The following is an 11,914-nucleotide window of genomic DNA, read 5'->3' on the forward strand; positions in this document are numbered from 1 at the left end:
AGCATGTATCAAATAACATTTCATTTAACCATTGTGATATAAAACAAAAAACAAGTAAAATATTGAATAAAATGTAATATAAATGGGTACCTGTAGAAGAGGTAGATATCCAGCTAATTGCTTTGTATTTGCAAAGCTGGCATCTCCTAGCTACTCATATAAGTAGACAAGAGCAGCAACTCCCTAAGCATATCGACGACATGTCGGGAGATCTCTAAATAGCTCGAGATAATGTGTACGAACATAGGTGGCACTTTTATTAGCAAATATCGTGCACCCTACAAGGTGCAAAAGATATGCACGTGCATCAAACTCCCATAGCTCGTTATCACAATAGCTATCATACAACTCTCTCAACCAGCTAAGTCTGACCTGTGCACCCCGACTTTGATTCAGCTCCTCACAAGCCATTGCCCGATCAACACCAAGAAATGTCATCAAAATCTCAACTGAATATTCATATTTAAGATTTTTAGTGGAGCAAAAATTTCCAGTGATGGAAAGATGGAGGAGTGACCAGATGTCATCTAAAGTGATGGTCATCTCCCCAATGGGTAGATGAAAAGTATTAGTCTCGGGATGCCATCTCTCCATGAAACCCAATACTAACCCAAGATCGATATATTCATATAAAATATCGCACAAAGGCGATAATCCAGAAGCTACCACAAAGGTTAGAATAAAAGGGTGAGGACGTCCTAATTTCTTCACTTTTTTAATATGGGAGACTATTTTCACAACTCGATCCTAACATAACAGAAACAAAAAAGAATAAAAATACATAACAACAATAAAATTAAACATTTATAAAAACATTTTACTAACCTGACCATCCCATATCATTCGTGCAACATGATCCTGGTACCGAGTCAACAAAGATGTATCAGACGGACCACCTGGAAATCCTGCACCATCGTTATCAATCCCCTGCTCCTCGTCCTGAGGAACATCAGAAACCTCATGCTCAACAACATCATCTTGAACAACATTAGCCTCATGCTGACCCCTTCTACGAGCTGAAGCTGTCGGTTTCTTCCGTGCAACACCCTGTGTAGAACTCTTGGGTGCATCATGTGAACCACGTCTAGATAAATTTTCTCGTGTCCTAACCATATCTATAATTCAAAGTTTGAAACATTACAATCCAATATAAATTTCCCCGTGTCTTAGCCATTTCGTTTTTGTTTTTTATCTAATTAATTTCAATATATATATATATGTTTTATTTTTAGATATATATTAAAAAATATGAAAACATAATAAAATAAAATAAAAATTAATAAATAAAAAAGCCTCATGCCCTCATCTTTCTTTCTTTTTTCCTCATATAAACCTCTCTTTTTCTCTCTTTTCATGGTCTTTAAATAGTGCAGACAATAATTGCAAATGCAAGTTCAATTTCACAAATTGCCAAATTCAGAATAAGACAAATCACAATCAAATTAATTACATGAAACAGATTTAAATAAAAAACATGAAACGCATTTTGCTATTAAATTAATTACAAAAAAAAACAAATTTAAATAAAAAACATGAAACGGATTTTGAATTCCGTTTCCCAGAATTCTAAAACGGATTTCACAATTCGTTTCGGTGAAAAAAAAAAAACGGATGCCATGTTTCGTTTCATGCTTCTGCGAGACGGATTTCACAATCCGTTTCGGTGAAAAACAAAAATGGATGCCATGTTCCGTTTCGGTGAAAAATTAAGACGAGATCTGTTTATGATTTTTATGAAACGGATCTGTAATCTATTGCACAACCATTCCTAAAATCAATTAAAATATACAGAGATGGTATAGGATTACTTAACTGGATTATACTCCTTGTAAACGGAATAGGAGAGGTGTGCGAAAGGAGAATAGGGGAGGCTGCGGAGGTGCGCGAAAGGAGAAGAGAGGAGGCTGCAGAGAATAAGAGTGTGTGGAGGCTGCGAAGAAGAAGAGTGTGTGGAGGGAGAAGAGGAGACTGTGGCCAGGAAGAAGAGTGTGCAACGGATGCTGGACGACAAGGAGAATAGGAAAAAAAAAAGCTGCTGCTGCTAGGTCAAAGATTCTTCCTTTGGGGGTGCAGGGAATCTGATTCCTTTTATTGGGGTGCGTTTTGGGGTCCATATGGTATGTGGTTTTGGGGGTGCAGAGGGGTATGCAGTGACAAAAAGAGAGAGAGTGAGTAACTTTTAATTTTTACCATGGACAAACATGGAAATATATTTGTTTTTGGGGGTACATGAGAGATAATTGGAGGTGTAGGGAGAAGCCCCCGAGAAATTTGGGTGATCTAAAAGGCGAGTGACCCATTCTAAGCCCGTAATTTGTTTGACTATATTTTTTATTTGGGTCAACATCACAAATAATCGCAACTTCTTAAAAAGTAACAAGTTTAGTATGCATTATTATTATTATGTTATAATTTTCAAAGAGAATAAAATTATTTATTGTTTTATTTACTTCAACATTCATCTATAAAATGTCACAATATAATATTTATATTATTTGTAGTAACATTGATATGAAAAAATTTACTATACTCCATTAAATTTATATATTGTAACATTTTAAATAAATGTAACTAAGAAAATGTCATTAAAGGTAGTAAATGATACAATGTAAGATTAAGATTTTCAAAAATAAAGATTCCAACTTGAAAATTATAAATTCTTGGTTTTAAAAACTTTATTGAAAAATGATTGAGTAAAATTTGACTATCTTAGTATATAAGGTTATTTGATGGATTTGTGTATCTATTAATAATACAAATGAAGGTGACACAAAATGCAAGTTTTTAATAAAATAATATATGTATAAAACTTGAATTTCAAATTTTTGTTCAGAAAAAGTAAAGAAGCTAAGGTGTCAAATATACAGATTTTTTACTAACAAAATTAAATAAACAAATCAAATTTTGAAACTTAAAATGAACCCTAAAACGTTCATTTTGCATCAGTCCCTTCCTCTCACAGACTCCCACTTCCTCTCACTCCCTTCCTCTCACAGACTCAGTATCTTTTCATTCTCTTCCTCTCTTCACGCATCACTCACATTATTTTCTCTCGACACAACCTCTATTTCACCCCCAACGTTTCAGTAGCGTTTACTTTATCCTCTACAAGGTTATATTTTCTCGAAGTTTTCCTTCTTCTACACGAGTATGTAATTTTTTTTCATGATTTCTTTTTCAGATGAAAGTTTCAATCTTTACTGATGAACACATTCAACAGATGAAAGTTTCTGTTGGATATCAGTTTTGCTCTCAAATCTACTGTTTTTTGTTTTATTTTTTGTTGGATTGATGTTTTGCTCTCAAAATCATGAGCAATGTCAAGAACACCAAACATGTAAAAACTTTTATGCGATTTTTTGTTCTTCTACCACCATATTTAACTAATCTTTTTTGTTGTATTTATCTGTTTGATGCATGTTTTGCTTTCAGATCTACTTTGTATTTCTTTTATTTCTGGTTTAGAGTGATGTTTTGCTCTTAGAATCATGAGCACCGTCAAGAACATAAAAAAGGTAAAAACTTTTCTGCTATTTTTCGTTCTTTTATCATATTTATCTTCTTTTCTTGGTCATATTTATCTGTTCGATGAATGTTTTGCTCTCAGATTCATGAGCACCGTCAAGAACATAAAAAAGGTAGAAACTTTTATGACATTTTTTGTTCTTCTACCATATTTGTTCTTCTCGCGGATATTTTTTTCTTCTCCAAGATCTAAATACTTTGAATACTTTTTTATGTTTTTTTGTCTATAATGAATGAATGTTTTTTGGAAGATAGATGAAATGTGTCAAGAACACAATAAAGGTTGAAACTTTTGTTCTTCTTGCATTGTTCTTCTCGCAGATCTTTTGTTCTTCTCCCAGATCTGAATATTGTTTTGTAGAAGATGGATGAACTATTCCAATAACACAATAAAGGTCGAAGCCTTTTGTTCTTCTTGCGAAATTTTTCTTCTTCTCCAGATATGAATACTTTTTTATGTTTTTTTTCTCTGATGAATGAATGCTTTCTGTCAAATGGATGAACGGGTTGAGGAACACAATAAAGGTAGAAACTTTTGTTCTTCTCGCAGATCTTTTCTTCTTCTCCCATATCTGAATATTTTTTTTGTGTTTTTTTTTCTTTAATGAATGCATGTTTTCTAGGAGATGGATGAATTGTTTCAAGAACGCAATAAAGGTATAAGCTTTTGTTCTTCTCCTGAATCTAAATATTTTTTTGTTTTTTTCCTCTGATGGATGATTTGTTTATGTCAAAATGATGAAATGTTTGAAGAACACAATAAAGGTACAAGCTTTTCTTCTTCTCACGAATTTTTTTCTTCTTCTCCCATATCTGAATTTGTTGTGAATCGTTTTTGCTTCTACCACCTATATGTAATGTTGTATTCTTCTTTCTTCTTCTTTTTTATCAATGCAGTTTTTCTTTGAAATGAATTAATTGTTTCAACAAGATAACAAACCTACAATTTTTTCTTCTTCTCTCAGATGTTTTCTGATTCTACCACATTTAAGTAGTTTTCTGTCTTTTTTGCACTTTAAAAATGAAAATTTTCTTTTAGATGAATGAACTCTTTTTTTGTTTTTTCTTGACAAAGTGTCCAACACATTCATGTTTTTTTTTTCACTTTTGATTTTTTTTTTATGGATTTTTGTATTTTTGGATTCATAATTCTACTAAAGTTTTTGTTCTGCCACAATGAAGGTTGTCTTTTTTTCTTTTCTTAATTTTCAAATCAGATATGTATTTGTTTTTTTTGAAAGATTCCATTTCAAATATTTAAATTAAATTTATTTTTTTATTATGCATTCCATTTTAATAACTCTAATGTTATTATTTATATTTACCGTTAGAATAACCATGATCAACACATTTATAGTTTGGCTGTATATTTGAATTAAAATTAATTTATTTTGTTTATTTATTTAACCATAATTATTGCTATTTAATAAGTCATGTAAGTGCAGGATAAGCAATAAATATGAATCATCATGATGTACAATTGTGACTCTTAGAATAACTATCATTATCATATTCTTTGTGTCTCTCAGAGGGCTGTTTCTCATAATGAATTTCAGTGATATGTAAATTTTCTGTCTAACTGAAACAGATTCAGAGAACAACTTTTATACTGAGTTCTCTACTGTCATTAATGGATTAGGAGTTTACCTAATCGATTATCGTGAGTGTGTTTTCACTGCCTTAGTGCAGTACTCACAATTAATCCATTAGTTAAACAGCTAATCATTCATGTTTGCACAAGCAAGATTGTGATGGTTAATTACAACTTAATGGAGGCTTAATTACAACTTGATGCAGGCTTGATTTACATCTGATAATTTTATACTAACAGCCTAATGCACATGAAGTGTAGCCTTGGACATCATCAAAACCATCTTCATATGAGTTGAAGTAGCTTCCCCTTTCAACAATCTCCCCCTTTTTGATGATGGCCAAAATATGTCATGTAACATAGCAGCATTATATGTCCTGCAATACAGAAACAAATAGCTTTATCCCCCTTTGGACATTAGCAAAAAGAGCATAGGGGTGTAACACAACCAAACCAGCACATACCATGAACATCATAGAGTAACAATACAAAGTATGACAATAATAACAACGCAGCAGGTGAAATCAGTAGCACAGGTTAACATTAGAGTGCATACAGCCATAAATCAAATCATCAATTAAGTATTGCAATATCAGTTTAAACCAGTAGTGTAGAAATTTATGGAAGTATAGAGCAAATAGAAACCAAGACCAATGGGATGATAAACATATCCAACAACAGGAATATCAGAGTGCATATAGGCAGTTAAGTATTACAGTACTAGCAGATGACTAATCTAATGAATTATGTAGTGTTCAGAAGCAAATTAGCCATAGCAGGAAAACGATAATCCATTAGAGAATTACCTAATGGATTAATTTATGCAGAAATATGAAAAAATGCACATTTTACTTCCTTTTTATTGAACAAACATGCAGTAAATTCAAAATATGGGATTACTTCAACCAACAATTATACTTGATCACAATAGAAGAGGAACTTTTCACCTTGGCAATGCCTAAAATTTGACCTTTGTTATTATCACCTCTTGTAACATGACCATTAATTGGCTTTGTAAGATATCCTGCAGAAGTTCTTCACATCTCCTTTCATGTGTCTTGAGCATCCATTATATAGAAGCTACATTGTTTTCCTTGCATTAAGACACACCTGAAACAAAGATTAAAGAGAAGATGCAGGTACCCAATTGAACTTGGGTCCTTTCATGTTAGTGGTTTGAGGTGTTCCTTTAGGTACCCATTTGTACTCTCCTTTAGGAACCCCACAATTTTTAAAATAGCAGGAATTTGATGCATGACCAAGTTCAGAACAATAGGAGCAAATGACAGATGTTGGTTTACTCATATTTAGAAAATTTCTGGTGCCTAATGGATTAGATTTGCCATTGTAACCTATTCCCTCTTTATTAAGCACACTCCTTTGAGATCCTAACACTGCATTAAGGTTTGATCTTCCCAAAGTGAATTTTGAGAGAGTTTTCATTAGGTAATCTATCTTTTCTAGCTGTCCTGGGCATTTTTCACATTGGGAAGAGCTTGTGTCATCTTTGGACTTAGAGTGTTTCTTAGATTTTTCTAGTTTTTCAAGACTTGTTATCAGATTTTCATTTTCCTCTTCTAGTTGCTTTACTCTACCTTCAAGCCATTTAATTTCTCCTCTACGCTTATTATTTAACTTTTGCAATTTTGTGGCTTCCTTATGCAATTCATTAAAAGCATCAAGTAATTCATAGTAGTTATTTTCATCATCATTGGAGTTGAAACTACTCACACTGCTCTTAGAAGAGCTTGTTCCAGTCATAAGACAGAGGTTAGTTTCTTCCTCAATGCTTCCATCAGATTCACTAGATGAGCTGGAGTCACTGTTGTACGCTTTCCTTTTCTTCTTGTGCTTGTTTGCCTCACCTTTCTCTTCTAGTTTTTGCTTCAACTTGAGGAGAGGGCATTCAGGTTTGATGTGTCCCATTTTTCCACACTCATAGCAAGTTGGAACATGTTTTTCTTGCTTCCTAGAGGATCTTTTAATTTCTGCAGAATTACTGGTAGCTTTGTTCTTGTATTTTAGAAATTTTGAGAACCCTTTTACCATTAGTCTCAAGGCTTCACTGTCAGAGTTGTAATCATCATTAGAGTCATATACAGTTTCTGCTTTCTTCAGTTTTGCTGCAGATTTTACAGCACTCTTCAAGGCTATTGTGTGCCTCTTTTCTCCATTCTCTTCTTCCTTGAGTCTTCCAAGCTCTAGTTCGTGTTCTCTTAGCTTCCCAAAGAGTGTAGCTATGTTCATGCTAGTGAGGTCTTTGGATTCTGAAATTGCAGTGACTTTGGGCTGCCATGTCCTGTTTAAGCTCTTCAAGATTTTGATATTCAGTTCTTCTTTGTCAAAGATCTTGCCAAGAGCTAAGAGGTGATTTACTGTGTGTGTAAATCTCTTCTGTACATCACATATGCTTTCTCCATCCTTCATTCTGAACATTTCATACTCTTGAATGAGAGTATTCTTCCTTGCTCTTTTTACCTCATCCGTGCCCTCATGGGTGACCTCCAAAACATCCCACATCTCTTAGCGAATTCACACATAGATATCCTGTAAAATTCATCCAAAGTTAGTGCAAAGGATATAATATTTTTGGCTCTAACTTCATAGTGTGCCCTTTTATTTTCATCAAGAGTCCACTGTGAGAACTCTTTAAGAACAGTTTTGCCTTCCACAACTTTAATGGGTTGAAAAGGTCCATTAACTACAGCATCCCAGACCCCTTTGTCCACTGATTCAAGAAAAATTTTCATTCTAATTTTCCAAAAAGGGTAGTTTTCACCAGTAAACAGAGGTGGTATGTTGATGGATGCCCCTTCAGCAAAGGTTTGAGATGTATTAGACATACCAGGATCTTTCTAATCGATTATCATGCGATTAGCCAGCTCTGGTGCCAATTGTTGAAATAGATATGTCTAAAAATCTTAACCAAGAAGGGAATTTGAATTGGTTAATGAGTCTTTCACTTGGTTGAGTTGAATCTTGAAAGAATCTTTAAGTCGTATAACCCAATTAATCAATTTCGCAGTTCTGTGTTAATGGATTGTTTAAGGCAATTAAGAAAGATTGTAAGAGAAGAGATAGATCAAGACACAACAGTTTATACTGGTTCGATTCAAAAAGAATCTACGTCCAGTCTTCTCCTAAGTAAACCCACTTAGGAGGATTCCACTAATACAATTAGGATCCAAGAATTACAAGAACACCTATATAATTCTAGAACCTAAAACCCAAGAACTTGATCTACCAATCAAGAACTCCCCCTAGGAGCAATGCATCCACGCAATTGCACCTAGGCCTACACTTCACACAATGAAGCAACTGTAATCAGAGATACAATCAAAATAAACAAGAAACGAATACACCTATAGTTGTGCAGATTTGTCAATTTGCTCCTTGATTCAAGCTAGACCCATCAAGGTAGAATCAACCATCAATCTCCTTGAATCTTCACTTGAATGATCTTCCAGAATGCTCAAGAACTCTGTGTCTCTTAGAGGGCTGTTTCTCAGAATGAATTTCAGTGATATGTAAATTTTCTCTCTAACTGAAACAGATTCAGAAAACAGCTTTTATACTGCTGTCATTAATGGATTAGGAGTTTACCTAATCGATTATCGTGAGTGTGTTTTCACTACCTTAGTGCAGTACTCACAGTTAATCCATTAGTTAAACAGCTAATCATTCATGTTTGCACAAGCAAGATTGTGATGGTTAATTACAACTTAATGCAGGCTTAATTACAACTTGATGCATGCTTGATTTACATATGATAATTTCATACTAACAGCCTAATGCACAGCCTAACTAAAACAGGACTAATTCTAAACTGGTAATGCACATGAAGTGTAGCCTTGGACATCATCAAAACCATCTTCGTATGAGTTGAAGTAGCTCCCCCTTTCAACAAAGATCACACTCTGATAAATATTTATTAAAGTTTAATAGGTTAAATCTATGAATGACTCTTTTACTTAATTTTATTTAACTTTCTGAAGAAGATTTATACACCTTTCAAAACTTTTCATTTTTTCATACCTACTTTTCATCTCCAAAAATCAATTATATTGACAAAAATAAAAATAACTTAAGATACATGTTCTCAAAGATGATGGTTTGCTTTTTTTTTTTCTATACACTTAAAATACATATTACAAAATTTTAAATTCGAAATATATGGTATTAAAATTTTTATTTGAAATCAAAATCACAAAAAACTATTATAATATGGTAACAAGTTTGATTAATTGTTTAATTCTTATTTAATTGATTTGGTAGAACATATAACATTAATAATAATTAATTCTCACAGTGACATATTTTGAAAGTATGTTTTATGTGAGTAGTATTATCTCTTTATGTATGTCCAGTAATTGAAAATGACAATTTCAGGATTAAAATTTTAAATTATTTTAATATTGTAGTCGTTTACATAAGTGTTATATCTTGGTATGTTTTATTTATTTCTCATATCGTCCTAATGTTTTTGTTCTTGATAAAGAAAAAAAGAAAGGGCTTGAGATACCTTTAGTTCAAGAGGTTGGTGCATCGAGAGCACAACGAAATTAATGTAACAATTATCGGCAGAAAGGTATGCTTGAAGCTAAGATTTGGAATGATATAGTTGATTCATGGAAGTTGTTCCTTTTCTTCATCTATTAGGGAACAAGTTCTTCTTCATCTTTATTTTAATAAAATACTTGCATTGGAAGGTTGAATTCTTTATTTCCACAAATAGCATTAATATACCGTGTATGAAAATAATGTAATAAAATATGGAAATATGAAAAGAATTAAAATAAAATAAAAGAGGGAAAATAAATCAAAAGAAGCAATTTCTCATCTATCTTCACCAATAACATTAATAAAAATTTCTTTACACAAGAACTAATAAATAGTAACGTTATAATTAATGAATACGAAAAGTAATAAATAATAACTTTATAATTAAGAAATACCAAACCTTATTATGTTTTGGTTCTATACAAAATTGTGATTGCAAAATTAGAAAATTATAATTGTATTAATTTTTAATTAGAAATTTTTGTGATGTATTGCAGCTGGATTTTAATGATATTATTTTTTATTGAGAAATGAATTTTAATTATATTAATGTTTAATTTAATTAGGTGAAAGGTAGCTGTGTGACTTAGAACACATATAACAAAAGACAAGAGCAAACTCTCTCTAAAGTTGGACTTTATCTTTCTCGTGCCATATTCACTCATGGACAACTATATGTAACAGTTTCTAGAGTGAAATAGAAAAAAAGATTGGATTGAAAATACTAAATATGGATGAAAATGAAAATGTAACTAACCACTACAACTACAAATGTGGTTTACAAATAAATATTTAAAAATCTTTGATAAGAGGTATACAAATTAATCTTATACGATTCCGGTTATTTGTCAATTATTGTATTGCATTCTTTTATTTTTTTAATCCAATTTTAAATTTAATAAAGTTATATTGATTTTATATTGCAGATTGTAATGGTCTTCTGAACCATGAAATCAATAAGAAGTTTTGTATAAATGTTCATAACAAGTACATCTATAAATGTTTAGAAAATTAAAACTTTATATTGAACAAAACAATAATTACTACAATTAGTATTGTCATGATTTAGATGTTTCAGAATTGTTACATTCATTTATAAACATAATAAAATTGATATTTCCTATTTTAAATCATATTTATCATTATTATTAATATCTACTTTTAACTTCTTAATTTTATTCATTTATAAAAAAACAAAATTCATTCGTTAAAGAATAACCGTGCACGGGTCAAAAATTCTAGTAGTTTTATGTAAGTTTCACTTTGGGATTTTAAATGTATGTTATTTGACTAGTTACAACAAATATAAATTTAAATTGATACACTTGAATCAACCAGTGAGTTTGACTACATGGGTATAATTGTAATGTCATAAATTATTAATTGATAATTGTTCTCACTTCTTTACTTTCTTTTTTTTTGTGTATATTGTTTTCTTTTTTATATAGATGATACAAAGATTTTCAAAACATATAAGCTTATCCACCTGTGAGACAATTCTAAATGGTGATGAACGCAAAAAATAATAAAATGCCATTTAGATGACACAAACCGTCTTTGTTAATACTACAAGATGAAATCATTGACATCATCACTATTATTTTTGCGATTTCAAAAACTATGACATATATTAATTCATTTTATGTTATACCAAATTTCTTGAATAATCAATGCGTTGAAATTTTGTAGATACATATATGTATATAACTATAAATATGCAAAGTATGAAAATATGTAAATATTTACTTTGCCAATTAAGACTTTTAAAATAAGTCGCGAATTTCAATTTTTTTAGAGGTAAAATTGAGAAAGACATAATGTTGACAAAAGCCAGTTTGGTAATCGTTATACGAATAATTTGTTTAGGAGACAAAATTCAAGTGGGATTATTCATCAGACAATTAATATTGTAACTATTTTATGAACTCATAACAAGAAGGAAACTTATAAATTGCTGAATAATTAACCTGATATATTTGAATTTCGCTTCACGCATAATATGTTTTTGATTTTTTATTTTTAGGTGACAACACACAACTTGCGGGTGGTAATTACAATAGGAAAAAGTGAAGAAATAAATGCAAAGAAAGAACAACATGCTCACGAAAAAGTGAAATATTAGAGGAAAAAAAAACATGAAATGAAAATAATAAAAATAAGCGTACCCTAATAATGAGATATATTATATCCAAGTATATTTTGTAAATGATATGATTATTTAAAAATTTATAAAAGTGA

The sequence above is a fragment of the Vigna unguiculata genome, chromosome 7 (assembly GCF_037176805.1).
Source record: "Vigna unguiculata cultivar grain cowpea cultivar isolate G323 ecotype 2 chromosome 7, ASM3717680v1, whole genome shotgun sequence".
In the NCBI taxonomy this organism is placed as follows: domain Eukaryota; kingdom Viridiplantae; phylum Streptophyta; class Magnoliopsida; order Fabales; family Fabaceae; genus Vigna; species Vigna unguiculata.